This window comes from Pinus tabuliformis, chromosome 6 (assembly GCF_031772625.1).
Source record: "Pinus tabuliformis cultivar Carrire ecotype Pingquan chromosome 6, CPIR1, whole genome shotgun sequence".
NCBI lineage: Eukaryota > Viridiplantae > Streptophyta > Pinopsida > Pinales > Pinaceae > Pinus > Pinus tabuliformis.
The window spans coordinates 1,334,234,260-1,334,250,847 of NC_142292.1; the positions used below are offsets into that span (position 1 = coordinate 1,334,234,260).

At 41.6% G+C, this 16,588-nt stretch overlaps 1 protein-coding gene across 2 annotated transcripts in view; it reads right to left on the reverse strand.

Annotated features, from left to right (window-relative positions):
* LOC149263519 (ATP synthase subunit B) overlaps positions 1–16,588 on the reverse strand; it is a 372,029-nt gene that overhangs the window by 338,656 nt on the left and 16,785 nt on the right. The gene's annotated exons all lie outside the window — the stretch shown is intronic.

A 16,588-nucleotide genomic window follows, 5' to 3' on the forward strand; every position in this document is an offset into this window, starting at 1 on the left:
CCCTAAAAAAATTTGTCCACGATCCTTCTGAAATTTTTCCTCAACCTGCAAACAAAATGGAGATGCCCTCTAGGGCTCATATATCTCTCCAGAATCCACAAAAATCACCTGCAATTTTCAGATTTTTTCCTGCATAAATAAAAGACAGAAAACCCCAAAACATGTATATACAAAAATATGAAATACCCAAAACCCCAATGAATTAAAAATTTTCTATTTACAAATCTACAATAATACTCTACAAATCTAGCAGATCTACAGATCAAAGCCCTCTATTATCCATATTTATACAAATTTTGCACAATATTTAAAATTAAATTTGAAATTTTAAAGAGGCACAAGCCCAAGAAAAACCCTGTAAGTAAGATATTCTATAAAATGACTTCAAAAATTAAAAAACAGTGGCCTCTTTTAGATTCTGCAAACTAAGAGTCAGTTGGTCCAGTTGAGGACTTCCCCAAACGCCCAAATCTTGAATGATAACTTCTGCACACTTAGATCTGATTGTTAGATTATTAGATTTAGAAATGATCATAAAATCCTCAAGAAATAGAGATACCTGCTACTTCTATCAAATCAAAATAATATTCTAAAAACTCATAAATCTGTGGCTATTAACCCTCAGACACGAGTTGGCTCTATGCCCCACAGCGTCATGACTGTCCACTGCATGCTATCTATCAACCTGTGTCATCTCACCCCTAATGTCTGCTCAAAGTGTTTAGAGACTCACTGCCATGAGCAGCTAACAATGAGCCTCATGCTCCATGATAGTCTAAGATGATGAGGAGGGAGCAAAGCCTGAAGGCTCTCCCTCACATATCAACTCAATCCACCTATCTGGATCCTCCACTTCCATTCTCTGCAAGTATGCCTCCCAATCTTCTACCTGAACATTCGGCCTCACATACTCTTCGTCATCGTCATCCTCCACTGCCTCCAGCCTCCTAGATAGATCCAAGATGCTATCTGACAATGCCCTGATAACCTGTGACTGCTCCATAAGTTTTGTCTCTGCAATAGACAAACGCTTACAGATCTCTTCATCTTTCTTTCCATCCTCCATACTCATCGTTGTCAGCTTACGCTCGGCCTTAGTTACTCCCACGATCGGTACACCAATGGGTACATCCTCTCGTCCGTCGTAAATGTACAATTTCCTCATATGGGGAACAATCATCGCATCGAATTCCTTCATGAATTCTATACCCAGTACAGCTTCATAGTCATCTATCCGCACCACAGTGAAATCGACTTTCCCTGTCCATTCACCAAGTGTCACATCCACCTTTTCAGCTACACCAATCACAGAAGTCTAGAGGAGAATTCATTGTCTTCATTTGTGCCTGCACCGGTACAAACTTCAGCCCAATCCTTCTCGCAATATCCTCACTCATAAAGTTGTGAGTTGCTCCACTATCCACCATAGTAAGCACATCCACACTCCCAACTTTCATTTCAACATACTCCAATCTGTTCCTCTCAGGATCTCTCCTAGAGACTGCTTCCATGGCCACTGCAGCACCCAATATTTGCATAACCCCTACAGAAGTTTCTTCTTTCTTCGCATTGGACTGTGCCATGGCAGCCACCTTTGGTCTAGAAGGACAATTCTTCACCGTATGTGGTTCCTCACATATCCAACACTTCAACGGTTTCTTCATCTTCGACTTGTCATTCGATCTCGAAGTCTCCTCTTTCGTAGTCTTCTCTTTCGGTTTGTCATACTTCTTCTTTTTCTCATCAGAACCTTCATCAAAGTGTTCTACCAAATGATCCACAACAGCAAAAGCCTCCTCAAGTGTCTTAATCTTTTGTCTCTTCACTTCATTCCGCGCCCAAGGTTTCAGACCTATGATAAAGTTGAACACCTTGTCCCTTTCCGCCATGTCTGGAAGTTCCAAAACTACACTTGCGAACTCTCGCTGGTATGCCTACAGACTTCCCGTTTGCTTTATATACTTTATCTTCACCCTTGCATCCCATGTTTCATCCTGTGGACTGAAGTGGGGTTGCAAAGCCTTTTTCAGTTCATCCCACGAAGTTATGTCCCCAACATTGGCATTGGCAATTTGGTCCATCCTTCATCGCCACCACATCTTAACATCCTTCGTCAAGAATTGAGCAACTACCTTCACTTTGGTTTCTTCGTCGGATAATCCCAAGTGCTCCAAGTACTGGTCCATGTCCCATAGAAAGTTGCTAAGAGTCTTTGCACTCCTTGTACCATCATAAGAATCTAGCTCTTTGATTTTGACATGAGTCACTCCTCCACCTGAGTTGTGCCTCACAACCTTCTTCAAAACCGCGATCTCATCTCGAGCTTCGTCAAGAGCTTGCTGCAATATCAAGATTTTAGCCAAACCTTGATCTCTTGCTTCACCAATCTTCTTGGCCTCCTCTTCCGTTTGTGTATACTTCCATTCCGTATACTTGTATCGGTCCTTGAGTTCTTCAAGTTCTTCTTTCATCTTCGCATATCCTTCACAAACTTGCATGTTCTCAGCCTTCATCGAAGCCCAATCAGAACCCAATTCCTCCATTTGTTCCAATACCCTGTTCAGGAAAGCTTCTCCCGCATTATGACTAGATTCACCTATCACAACATGAGGTTCCTCCGCCATCTCTGCCATCAGCCTTCTTTGCAATCTTGTGTAGACCATAACTGTCAATCTGAATCACCCTTCAGATTCCTTTCGTGAGCCTGGTTCGACTGAATCAAGCTCTGATACCAACTGTCACGAAGTGACAGTGGGATCAACTCTTTCTGCCAATTCGGTTCCACTGAACCACCCGTATCACTAGAGTTCCGCAGAATGTGGAAGGCTCTGTTACCAACTCATGTCCGAGTGAACGCCTACTTTCTATACTTAGTTTATTTTTTAACTTTCCTAAGTATACTTTCATTAGCACAACGGGAACATTCATACATCATTCATCATTATTATCTTTTACACATATATGCACAACGGATAATTAACCGGGAGAGGCAACTCCCTAAAATATGAGTCTGTCCGATAATACCAATACTTCATAAATATTCAGTTTTACAGTCTTTGCAGGAAACCCCAAGTTTCCTTGGTACAATATCTGCCAAATCGTGCAAGTCGGCCTACACCGTTTGCACTACCCGAACCACTGTTCGGAGTGCCCAAGGATACTTCCGCCCGTCGCACCTCGTTCACCGTCGCACTGTTCAGCACATCGTTCACCCTCGGCTTGTTCAGCCGAACACCCTCAACTCGTTCAGGCAGACGCCCTCACACGCCCTCGCCCGTTCAGTCGTTCAACCCGACGCCCTCGCCCGTTCGCTCGTTTGACCCGAACGCCTTCGAACGACTTCGCCCAAACATCCTCGAACGACTTCGCCCGAACGTTCACCCATTCGATCGTTCGGCCCGGCGCCCTCTCCCGAACGCCTTCGCACGACCTCGCCCAGTCATTCAAACAAACGCCCTCGCCCAGTTGTTCAACCTGACGCCCTCGCACGCCTTCGCACGGTCGTTCGGCCAGATGCCCTCGCACGCCTTCACACAACCTGCGGCTCCATTTTCTGCGTTTGCCCCACTCAGTGTTTCGGCCCAAGAGTCCGCCTACACTTTGCCAAATTTCAGTCTTTTCCAAGTTACCTCGCCTTCCAACTCACATGAACACTTGGAAACTTCCTTGAATGATTTTTGCCACAATTCCAACGCTTTACTTATATGGTAGTTGGTCCATCGTTCGGGGCGTCGACTCACCCAGCCGACCCACCGTTTCGTCCAACTCACCCCAACTTCGCGTCGACCCATGGCGTGGGCGCCCATGTGCAGGACCGCCCCACATATAAACTTTCCACCACCCAACACTTAGTCATTTTCACAAGATGACTTTTGTGTCGCACGTTTCCTTCGTTTGGTCGTTCAAACAAACGCCCTCGCCCAGTCCTTCAGCCCGAGGCCCTCGCCCAATGTACACAGATCAATCCTCAAAGGCTATTAACCAGCAAATGCAAATAAAAGCAGCGAAGTATTAAGAACAATATTACCACATAAATCTGAAAGAGGAACACCACGATCTGAAACCCCATAGTCTTTTCATTTTATTAACTGGAAAAAAGTTACAAGAGCTTTTTTAGAGCAAGTACACGATTCAGAAATCGGATGAAATAATGGAGAGAGGCCTCTCATTTAAAGAAAAATTCTCCAACAGCTAGTTGGCTTGATCACTGTCAAAACAATCTCAACGTTGATGAAAATCAAATGATTTTTTGATCATCACTATTGAAATAAAGTTGTTTTTTGAGGAAATTCAAATTTCATTTTTAATTTTTTTTTAATTAACTCAAAAATTATTATTTTGAATTAATTGCCGCAAAAAGTTGACTTTGACTTAACTACTATGTCCCAAGGGTTCAAAATATCTTGAAATTTTCAATATTCCCTTGGCTAGGGACCTCCAAAAATTAGAAACTTTAAAACCCACGAATTTTAAATATTGGATAATTTAATTTTTCCTAGGAGCTAAATTAATTAAATTTCTGGCTTTAGCATTTTAATTTATTTTAGACAGAAATTTTAATTAATTGACTCATGAGGAGATTATTAATTTTTCCAACTCTCTAATATTTAACCATGGTGTTTAACTATGAGGGACCATGCACTAACTATTTTTTACATGAAATATTACAATTCTAACCCATGAAGGAGGAACAACCGTTCGTTATAGACCCTCAATAATTACCCATTTATGCAACAAAATATGATCTAGTAGACTAAGTGACTTGTAATAAAATAATCTAACCAAATAGTTAGAATTATTCTCAAATCACTTTTACAAAGACTTGATAAATAACACTAGGACTCATTTAAAATCCTGACGACAAAATCCACCCTAGCTTTGGGGTGAGGCAGGAGGGAAAAACTTTGTCAATCATCCGTGTTTAGAAACACACATGAATCGGTGAGACTAAAAACCTCCTAGGATAGAAATCATCATCAGAAAAATAAATTTACCTAGGTTGTTACATACATTTGTCTTACTAGGATCATTTATATTACAAAATGCAAAATGGGTTTACAAAACTCCAGTGTACATATAGCTGATAATGATGAATATGTGGATCATCTGAATGCTCGGACATGATGGAAATCTATGCGCGAAAAAATGTACAGCTATGGGGTAGTTGACATGGAGTGGTCAACACCCCCTTTTCACCCCCAATTATAAAGTTTTCCTAGGCGAATCATGTTCCCTTATTAAAAAAATTCCTCGCCTTAGCCTACAGGAACTTTTTAGGCTAGCTGAACCAGTCTTCTTTCTCCTAAGCAATCGAGGACATTACATTTGTTTAGCAAGAAGGGATTTTACAGTGGTATTAATAAACAAATTTGTTATATTGGTTGAATTTATTTGTTGTAATATTTTGTTTTGGGTATATTTGTTGACTTACTTGTCTAGAAAGAGGGGATTTTACATCCAACTTGAAGGATTGTGCACGATGGGAATAATATGCACTTGAGGTTGTTGATGTTGATGTAGGGTTTGTTGCAGGGTCTTTTTTTATATGTTCATCAGTTTTTTGAACATGGTCATCATGTCTGGATCACTTTATCTTGAAACTCATTTTGTAGTCATCTTTATATAGCAAGGTGTCCCATCGGGATCTAGCTCCATTGAATTAGTTACTCTTGTTACTGCTTAATTTAGCAGGGGTTTCCAAGGAGACTACTACTAGATCAAGTGGCAACAATGGGACAGGACCCACTGTCACCTCAGTCAATGTCCCTTGCTCTTTATGGACTTTCACTGATGGGAGGTATCCCAGTAGAAGGAAATCACTATAATGATGAGGTCAATAACGATGCACAATGTGATTTCCAATGCCCATTCAAAGGAGAGTGTCAGATAGTAGGTTTCTTGTTTTAGAAGCAAAAGAAGGGATCTCCAAGAAAGGCTTGAGGAAAGGATGACCTCAAGTTTAGGAATATTCAAAAGTGATGAATGCCTAAAATCAAAACTTCCAAAATCTCTCGCTTGTGATTGATGTGTTTATACTAGGGTTCAAAGTGAGGCAAGGATGGCTCATTCAATGAAAAGATTTAATTAAAGTGTGAGCTTTGGGACACGCTAGGGTCACTTTCCACAAAAAACCCCTTGTGAGAAACACTATAAGAGGCTAAGAGTTTATTGATATACCGTGGTAAAGGCTCATCCAATGATCATTTATAATTAAGAGAAAAGTTTTTGAATGATGAACTACAAAGTGCAAACCTTCAAGAAATCCCCAAGTCAAAGGAGCTTCAAGGGTTCCCTCTTGGTGTGATAGCTAGGGCATCAATTGATTTGAAATTCCACCATCAAAATTCGTTCAAAACTATAGGATGCCTAGAGGAGACATAAATGAAAAAACTTGTTTGAACGGAATCCTAAAATTCATCCTCTCTAAAATTTCGCACCAAGCCCTAGAAAATATCCTTATCCTTGAGGGACGAAGAAAAGAGGAAGAAAAGAGGTGAAAGAATGATATTTCGTTAAGTCAAGGTAATCACCAAGGATCTAGGACCTGTTAGCACTCCAAGAAACTCTACTAGGTTGTAGCTAGGAGATGCCTGGTAACATATAAATCTTCAATTGTTCTCTAAACTATTGGAATGGATGATGGTTTGGAATCTGGATCAAGTTAGATGATTGTTTCAACTCTGTTTTCACTCAAGACATGCATGAACACCCTCAACTTTACAAGGCTTTAGACCACTAATGCTCAATAGTTTATGGATTCAATGGATAGATGGAGAATACTGAATGTACCGGCAGATGCATACATAAATATATATGAATGGCTAGCTACAGGAAGTAAATGAAGCTTGCAAATCTAATTTATCAACGCAGAGATAAGATGACAGTTATCTATCATTAGACATAGAAGAAAACATGAATAACCTATTCAAGTGCAAGCTTAGAACAAAAGAGAAAATGAGAATTGAACATGTAACAGCAAAAGAAGCTTATATTGTTGGAATGAAGATGAGAAGCTTAGAGGAGCAGAGTCTCCACAGACTCCAAAAGTTGAACCCTTCATACTTCTAACTTTCAACCATTTATAGGCTTTTTTACAATGCTCCTGAGCTCTCAAAGGCTCGGAGTGTCTTAATCTATCCTCTCTGTCTTTTCAACAACTTGACGCCATGATTCGACACGCATGAGCTCAGAGGTTTCTTTTCTAACAGCAGAGTAACCGCATTATGGTAATTTGTTGCCCTGTCAGGGAGCTCGCTTGTGCAACCGATGCTCCATGATCATTTGTTGGTTTTGGCTGCGTCATGTTGTGGCTTTTTATCCCTCCAGCCTCTGTCTGGATGAGTGCATCGGGCCTTTGAAATCCTTTAAATGGCCGCTTTTTTTTATTTCAGTTCACCTGTTGACCGCTAAAAATATGAACAAAGTTATCGGGTCCGTTCCCAATCGTTGTCGTCTGTCACAAATGGCCTGTCCCTTTATATTTTGTTAAATAACATCAAAACATTGGGAATACCTTAAAATTGGCTCATGACGGACTTCAAAATATTATATATTTCCCTTCACGAACCCTTTCGGGTCCAGGTCTTATCGCATATCGCAAGTCGCTTTGGTCCTACTCCAAGGTTTCCTTTCATATTTTGAAATACATTAAAAACACTAGAAATTCTGAAAAAATGGCTCTGGTAGATCTGAAAATATTATATATTTTCATTCCCGAACCCCTTCGGGGCCGGGTTTTATCGCATCGGCGTTGTCCCTTTATATTTTGTTAAATAACAAAATATGCAAAAATACATTAACAAATGCCTTTTGGCGGATCTGAAAATCTTTGCAATAATATTTATATAACCATCGGGTCCAATTCATCGGATCGCAGATATATATGTATAAAGGCCCCGCTCCATAATGTTTCCCCGATTGCAATCTATCGATGCGATTGGTCGCAATCGCATATCGCTCATGCCCCAGGCCCATGGTGAGCGCTCTGTTGTGTTCTCCGATAGCGATCCTGTGATGCAACGTGGGCCGTCGATCTACGCGCTTGATCGACGGTCCTAGTTGACTTGGCCGATCGCCATCGCAAGTTCCACACAGTATGCGCCGATATCTGCCGGTTGCCACCGCCGATTGTGATCCGCCGACTGGATCTGGACCGTTGATCGGCCAAATCTGACGGCTGTTGTACATTCATTTCTCAAGCCTCCGCTGCTCTATTTTTTACTACTTCCTTGGGTTTTTGCCTCCTGATAGTGTTTTTCTGCTTGTCTGAAGGTTTTTCTCTTGCGATTATTTCGATCTTTTAAACGATTTTCAAAGACTCAGAGAGTGTTTTGGATTTGTTTGGCACTGCACCTCAGGGGCTAACATTGACTCCTGGGGATGAAAGCCTCCCTGTGAGGTTTCAACAATCACAGCTGATGCCTTTCCTATAAAACTAAAATCAAATCTATCTTCTAGTGTTCCATTGGACATGCAGTTTATTTTGCATAGAAAATAAAAACTGAAAAACATATTTACAATATCAAGGCTTTAAAGCCTTAAATGAAATAAAGTTTCAAGAACATCCCATTGACTGGGCCACCAAAAACATCTTCTCCTTCCAGACCGTGCAGAATAAAGGTATTGTTCTGCTGAATTTGAGCGATGACAAATGGACCTGTCCATAAGGAGTCAAACTTACCATGATTACCTTTCTTTTCCTTCAGTGCATCCCATTTGAGAACCCAGTCACCAACTTGGAAATTGTCCACTTTTGCCTTCCTGTCAAAGGTTTCTTTGATTTTCTTCTGATGAAATTTTGACTTCTCAACCAACTGCTCTCTGATCTGCTGTAATTCAACCAGGTTGTTCAATCTCCTTACCATGTTATTCTCTTCATTGGCTTCGTTTTCTTGGTCAATGTGCATTTCAACAAATTCATCAAAGACTTGTAAAAGCCTATTATTTTCATCATCATCTTCAAAAACTTTCCAGTATTTGACATTGTCAGGCAGAGATGGTCTATATTGCACCTCATCTCTGTATGCTTTCAGCCTTGGATGCTTTTCTTAGAAAGTTTTGTTCACTTGCTGAATGATAAGGTCTGTGTCTCCAAACACTTTCAGATCTTTGATGCCCATTTCTTTAGCAGCGTTTAAGCCCAATATCAAGGCTTCGTACCCTGCTATGTTATTTGTGACCTGAAAAGTTAATTTGAAAAATAAATGAATGCATTCCTATGTGGGGGACACAAGGACTACACCTGCCCCTGCAGCTTCCTTAGAGCAAGCTCTATCAAAGAACATGTCCCAAATTTGTGGGCCTTCTTCCTCTGTGATCTGGAAAAATGGTTTCTTAAGCTGCGTGGAGGCCAACTGGGATTCTTCAATCTGAAGAATACAAGCTCCAAAATCAGTGTCGACAGCATAGATGGGATGATTAGTGGGATTCCTTTCATCACTGATAATATAAGCCAACTGAGCCTCTCTGTATAATCTTCTACTTCCACCTCCAAAAACTGGGACTGTAGCATAGGACAGATCATTTTGCAATGTTCCACCTAATCTCTTGTTCCTCTGGAGAGCAACATGCCAAACTTGGGGGGTACATCTGCTACCACAATATCCATCATCATGCTCTTCATGGGCAGCTGAGACAAAGTGATGGCTAGGTCCTTGATTAATCCCAAACATTTCACTTTTCTAGAGTCAAAAGAAAACAGGTCATGATAAGGCTTGGTAATGTCAAGACCCAATTCATCCATGACAGCCTTGGGCATTAGATTATGGCTGGCTCCAGTGTCCAGAAGGCAGTTGTGAAGGATTTTGTCATGAATAGTTAGTGAGACATAGAATGATGGGGAGTTGTCTTCACAATTTTCAATCATTAGGCTGAGAATAACAGCTGGTTTGTCATCTTGCAGATTTACATAGTCAGTGGAGGCTTGGATGGCTTTAGGCTCAAGGGCCTCGAGGATGGATCTTTTGAAGGACTCATTCTTCACTAGTTCAATCAGAGGTATAGGTATTCTTAGCTTCTGAATTTCTGATTGAAAACTGAAAGGAGAAGGAGACTTGTCAAGGCCTCTTACCTCGTGAGCTGGAGCTTTGAGGATGATGGGATCAACTGCTGGTCACTTCTGCTTATTAGCTTGTTGTACTGCAGGGACAGCAACTCTTTGAACAGGAGTTTCCTTGGCATTATTCATCTTCGACCTCAGATTATATCTGTGTTGATCTTCAATTTGCAGAACAGCTTCACCATCCCATTCTTGGTTGATATGGTCATCGAATAATGACTTTTAATAAGCAGCTGAGGTCAAAAAGGAGGCACTGCCTTTGTCTTCCGGACAATGGATCTCATCATCTTCTTCAAACTGTTCTTCTTCCATGACTACATTCTGGAAAGGGGTCTTCACCCTTTGGTCTTCATTGGCATCTTTGCTTCTTTGCAAAATCTGCAACTGCTCATTAGCTCTTCTATATGGATTTGGATTTCTAGGAGCAAAAGTATTAGGAATTCTTCCTTTCTCAGGGTGCAGCTCAACCTTTAATTTGGAGATTTCAGAGGCTAATGTCTCTATCATCTTGGTCATTTTATCTATCTTGGGATCTGAAGATGATGAAGATTCGCCCCTCTGTCTCCTTCTATCAACATTCCCCTTGAGCTTCTCTGCAGCAATGATGTTTGATTCTACTTCCAAGGCTGCATCTTGCATATCAGCCAAGGTAGCACATCGTCTCTCCCTCAACAGTAAACAGAAGTCAAAATCAAAAGCACTGGCATAGGTGATTTTAGCAGAGGTAGTGGTGGGTTTTACTTCAGCTGGTATTTTGTTGTACATGCAGTTAAATCTCTTATTGAAATCAGACAACAACTCACCATTTTCCCTCTTTAAGTTCCCAAACTCGGTGTGGTAGTAGAGTAGATCCTTCTTATCCCCCCAATGCTTTAGGAATGCATCATCTAAAGCCTCAATATCTGCTATAGACCTTGGGGCTAGTTCTCTGAATCATTTCCTAGCCTCTTCATCTAGGCTTTGGACAAAGACTCTCATCCACACATCATCTTCACTAATGTCCAGGTTATCAGCATAGCTATAGAATGATTCAAGATGTTCTTCAGCTATAACACCTTCAATCCCAGTGAACTTAGGCCTATACTTCTGATATTCTCCAGTAGACATGGCATTCAAAGGAGTGTGCAGTACTAGAGGTCCATACCTAGCAGCTATGATTCTTTCCATTTTGGTAGGGTGTGGACCTGCCATAGCTGTGGTGGCTATAAGGGTACTGGAAGTCTGAATGACAGAGGGTTGAGGAGTGACTGATAGGACTAAAGGAGTATGATGGATAGGAGGAGAGGTTTCATTTGGGCTTGCAACAAAAGGAGAACCTAAAGAATAAGGAACTTTATGAATCTCTAAGATTTTTTCTTCACTACTAGTATTAGATGCTATACTCTCAACATGCACTTGTTCTATTACAGGATTTTCTTGAAAAGATATAGAATATTGTTTAGATTTCCTTGAACCTGATGCTCCTTTCTGCAATTCTTTTCTTTCTTTGATGACTTTTTCAGGGTCAGGCACTGGGTCAGCTTGTGGCTTCTGAGGATTTCTCCAAGTGTGCCTTACAAACTGAGCCAGAACTATGAAGTGGAGTCGCCAAGAGGTTCGTCCTTCAGTAGAGTCACCAGATAGATGATTACAACCAAAAAAATGCCCAGACTTTGTCTATCATCAAAGTTGGATCTGTGTCGTCTCCCAGGGAAGCTGAGCTTCAATCCCCTCTCCTCGGCAGCGGTGCTAATTATGTTAGCACTCCAGGAAACTCTCCTAGGTTGTAGCTCGGAGATGCCTGGTAACATAAATCTTCAATATTGTTCTCTGAACTATTGAAATGGATGATGGTTTGGATCAAGTCAGATAACTGTTTCAACTCTGTTTTCACTCAAGACATGCATGAACACCCTCAGCGTTACAAGGCTTTAGACCACTAATGCTCAATAGTTTATAGATTCAATGGATAGATGGAGAATACTGACTGTACTGGCAGATGCATACATAAACATATATGAATGGCTAGCTACAGGAAGTAAATGAAGCTTGCAAATCTAATTTATCAACGCAGAGATAAGATGACAGTTATTTGGCATTAGACACAGAAGAAAACATGAATAACCTATTCAAGTGCAAGCTTAGAACAAAAGAGAAAATGGGAATTGAACATGTAATAGCAAAAGAAGCTTATATTGCTGGAATGAAGATGAGAAGCTTAGAGGAGCAGAGTCTCCACAGTCTCCAAAAGTTGAACCCTTCATACTTCTAACTTTCAACCATTTATAGGCTCTTTTACAATTCTCCTGAGCTCTCAAAGGCTCGGAGTGTCTTAATCTATCCTCTCTATCTTTTCAACAACTTGATGCCATGACTCAACACGCATGAGCTCGGAGGTTTCTTTTCTAACAGCAGAGTAACCGCATTCTGGTAATTTGCTGCGCTGTCAGGGAGCTCGCTCGTGCAACCGATGCTCCATGATCATTTGTTGGTTTTGGCTGCGTCATGTTGTGGCTTTTTATCCCTCCAGCCTCTGTCTCCCGGCCTATGTCTGGATGAGTGCATCGGGCCTTTGAAATCCTTTAAATGGCCGCTTTCTGTTATTTCAGTTCACCTGTTGACTGTTAAAAATATGAACAGAGCTATCGGGTTCGTTCCCAATCGCTGTTGCCTGTCGCAAATGGCCTGTCCCTTTATATTTTGTTAAATAACATCAAAACATTGGAAATACATTAAAAATGGCTCATGACGGACTTCAAATTTTATATATCTCCCTTCACGAACCCTTTCTAGTCTGGGTCTTATAGCATATCGCAAGTCGCTTTGCCCCTGCTCCAAGGTTTCCTTTAGTATTTTGAAATACGTTAAAAACACTAGAAATTCTGAAAAAATGGCTCTGGCGGATCTAAAAATATTATATATTTTCATTCCCGAACCCCTTCAGGTCTGGGTTTTAGCGCATCAGCGTTGTCCCGTTATATTTTGTTAAATAACAAAATATGCAAAAATACATTAACAAATGCCTTTTGGCGGATCTGAAGTCTCTGCAATAATATTTATATAACTGTCGGGTCCAGTTCATCGGATCGCAGATATACATGTATAAAGGCCCCGCTCCATAATGTTTCCCAAACTGCGATCCGCCGATGCGATTGGTCGCAATTACATATCGCTCATGCCCCGGGCCCATGGTGAGCGCTCCGTTGTGTTCTCCAATAGCAATCTTGTGATGCAACGTGGGTCGTCGATCTGCGCGCTTGATCGACGGTCCTAGTTGACTCGGCCGATCGCCATCGCAAGTTCCACACAGTCTGCGCCGATATCCGCCAGTTGCCACCGCCGATTGCGATCCACCGACTGGATCTGGACCGTTGATCGGCCAAATCTGACGGCTACTGTGCATTCATTTCTCAAGCCTCCGTTGCTCTATTTTTTACTGCTTCCTTGTGTTTTTGCCTCCCGATAGTGTTTTTTCGCCTGTCTAAAGGTTTTTCTCTTGCGATTATTTCGATCTTTTAAACGATTTTCAAAGACTCAGAGAGTGTTTTGGATCTGTTTGGCACTGCACCTCAGGGGCTAACAGGACCAGTGCCTAGTCTATTGGGAGAATGGAGTCAAGAATGAGATCAATTTAGGGTTGTGTTCTATCAAGGAGCCTAATTGCTCGCATGCCCTAATGAAGCAGCTACCCAGCAACAACAAGGATTTATACTTCGACCTATCAAATAATAGAGTTTTAGTGTTAGGTTTTCAAAGATAGCCCCTAAGAACATTTGTTTTTTCTTGCCTAATGAACAACGCATACAATAGATCAAGACTACCAAAGTGATTCAAGATTTTCACATAATTTAGAGCACAAGCAACATCATGATGCAGTATTCCATACATTAAACATATAATGAAAATTTCGCATAAAAGAGAAACTTACATGGCAGAAAAAGTATATCCATCCATCACATTTGCAAGAGAGAAGCTCCAAAATAGAATAGCATTAACCCAAACATCAAAATGCATTAAAGAATCTCCAATTCGTCCTTCAATAGCTATAGTGAAATTCCAGAAGAAACAATGATCCAAATCCAAGTGATGATGAGTTACAAATGAGGCCTCACTTGTATTTATATGAGCCTCTAATAGTTCAATGGGTCTAATTAGCCTAACAAACCCCTAAAAGTGTCTCTAATGTGCAAAATAACACCCTAATTGGTGACAAGCCCACCAAATAGCTCCATAACATGAAAAATAAGCCTCTCAGGAGGGTCGAAATGATAATACAATAGCTAGGAGGGTCGTTGGAAGGCCTAGTGAAGTCCAACATGTGCCAAAATGGATGGAAGGGCTCCAAAAATAGTGATGAAGGAGGTGGCCCCTTGATCTCCAAGCAAATGACCTGTGGTGCTCCCAAGTGGCTGTGGGGGCACAAAAACATCCTCATGGGTCTCCAAGTGGATCGAACAAGCCTGTATCCCATCTGTAAGGGTTGGAACAATGATGCAAGCCCTCCCTTTGTCTCCCATGGTGAGACACATCCTCATCTGGGCCCTGGAACAACTGCCAAGTGTGTGGTGCAAGTGTGTAGCCGGCTAGGCAAGGTGGTCCAAGTACATCATCATCGTCAAATAAATGGAACACGAGCGAGCATTGAGTGGAGCTGAAGGATCCCATGATGTGGCTATCTGCTCTTTGCTATAGTGGAGGCCCATGGCTCTCTACGCTCACCCTACAAATGCCAATATGACCCTCTAGAGGGCTTGGACCCCGTATAGGGAGACCAAACCCCAAGACGAAGACCCACCTGCAATCCTGTATAAGATCCAATGCATCTCCTCACCTTCCAATACAACAAATCATCAGTGCAATTGAGTAAATGAGCTTACAAATCATGGAACCAAGTGGACACTTCACAGTGGCATGCCCTTCCATAATGGGCTTTAGAACGTACAAGTGTCTCCAAGTTCAAGGAGGTTAATCAAGGACCCTATTAAGTGGTTTCAACCTCTAAGGGAGTGACAGGTCCATGGTACATCCCTTAAGTGGCAAGTGTCATGTGATATAATGATGGAATGGAGTGGGACATCAGGGGAAGGCTCCAAGCCACATGCCACAGTACAAGGGTAGCCATGATGAGGGAAGCCCACACTTGGGTGTATGAATGTAGGAGGGAGCAATCGTGGTACATGAGTTATCTCGGCCTTTGTTTTTCCACCCTTTTTCATATGTCTTTTGTCTTTTATTGATTTTCTTATATTACTGCTCAGGGCTCTAGGGGATGAGAGCATGATGTGAATGATGTAACAGTGAATACACCCTTAAGTTTGGTAGTTCATCGCCTACCAGGGGTTGGAACAATCATGGGTTCCTTAGTGATGCAAGGGGCTTATATAGGGGCCCTAGGAACCAAGGTGGTGACCATAATGATAGAGGGTGGAGCTCATGTTGGCTTTTTCCCACGTGCTAAATTTGTATGTCCCAACCATCTTTTGCATCTTATGATACATTTCCTGTTGAGGGCGGCCAAAATATGCTTTTTACTTTCTTTTTAGTTACATCAACCTTCGGGGCATCCTTCCAAGCCCGACCCAAAGTGTGGACAAAGGGAGGGGGAGGTTAACTCCTTGTGAACCCAATGGACAAATGTGGACCCGGATGGGAAATATGGTGAAAGGGATTATAATGAGCAGAGGGGAGTGATGTATATGGTGTCGGGAAACAGGACCACGCAACCAAATCGGGATTTCCCATGTAGTGCCATTCCTAAAGCTAGTAGCCAATAAAGGAGATCCCACGAGACTAGGATACAAGGCTAACCACCAAGTTGGAAACAGAAGACAAGAGTACATGGGTGGGACTACTTGCAAATCGATTCCAAACACCAAAACTCCAGAGGCCGGAGTTGGTGATGGGACTTGCTTTCATCCCATTCTTTCCGTTGAATCCCCCCACTAATCCATGCCCAAAAGTGTCTATGATAAGTAAGCCAAAATACCCAACTACATAATGAAAGGCCATACCTTCAGGGTTGGAAAGCCCACCTTCAAACATATGATCATAACAAATGGGCGAGGGAGCATAATGGCTGGCTCAGGTGATGGAGATGGTGGCACATCAAGCTATTTGGTGGCTATAAGGGTTTGTTGGCTATCGGTTGAGGACCATCTAGGAGAAAATTTTTCTCCTATGGATATCATCCACAGGTGGTGGGTAACAACTCTTACATTTGATGTGCCAAGAGCTAGATGATACTGGAGTCCTTGTAGACCTTTGAGTCTCAAGGAGCACAAGAAGCCATAATGTAGAACTGAAATAGGGGTTTTTGTATAACTAATACAAAAAAATTGTGCTGCCAAAAGAAGAATTTGTGATATGGAACCCATTGGAAAAAATCACAAGTGTCACCAATTGTGCAAGTTGAAGCCACGGATGCCACAGTTCTAATCCATGGTACAAATTGTTAGAAAATGTAATTAGGTTTGGTCTTCATAATTTCTATTGTACTTGTGTCATTATATATTTTATGTAAAAGATCAAAAAGAAGAAAAAGAAATATTATTT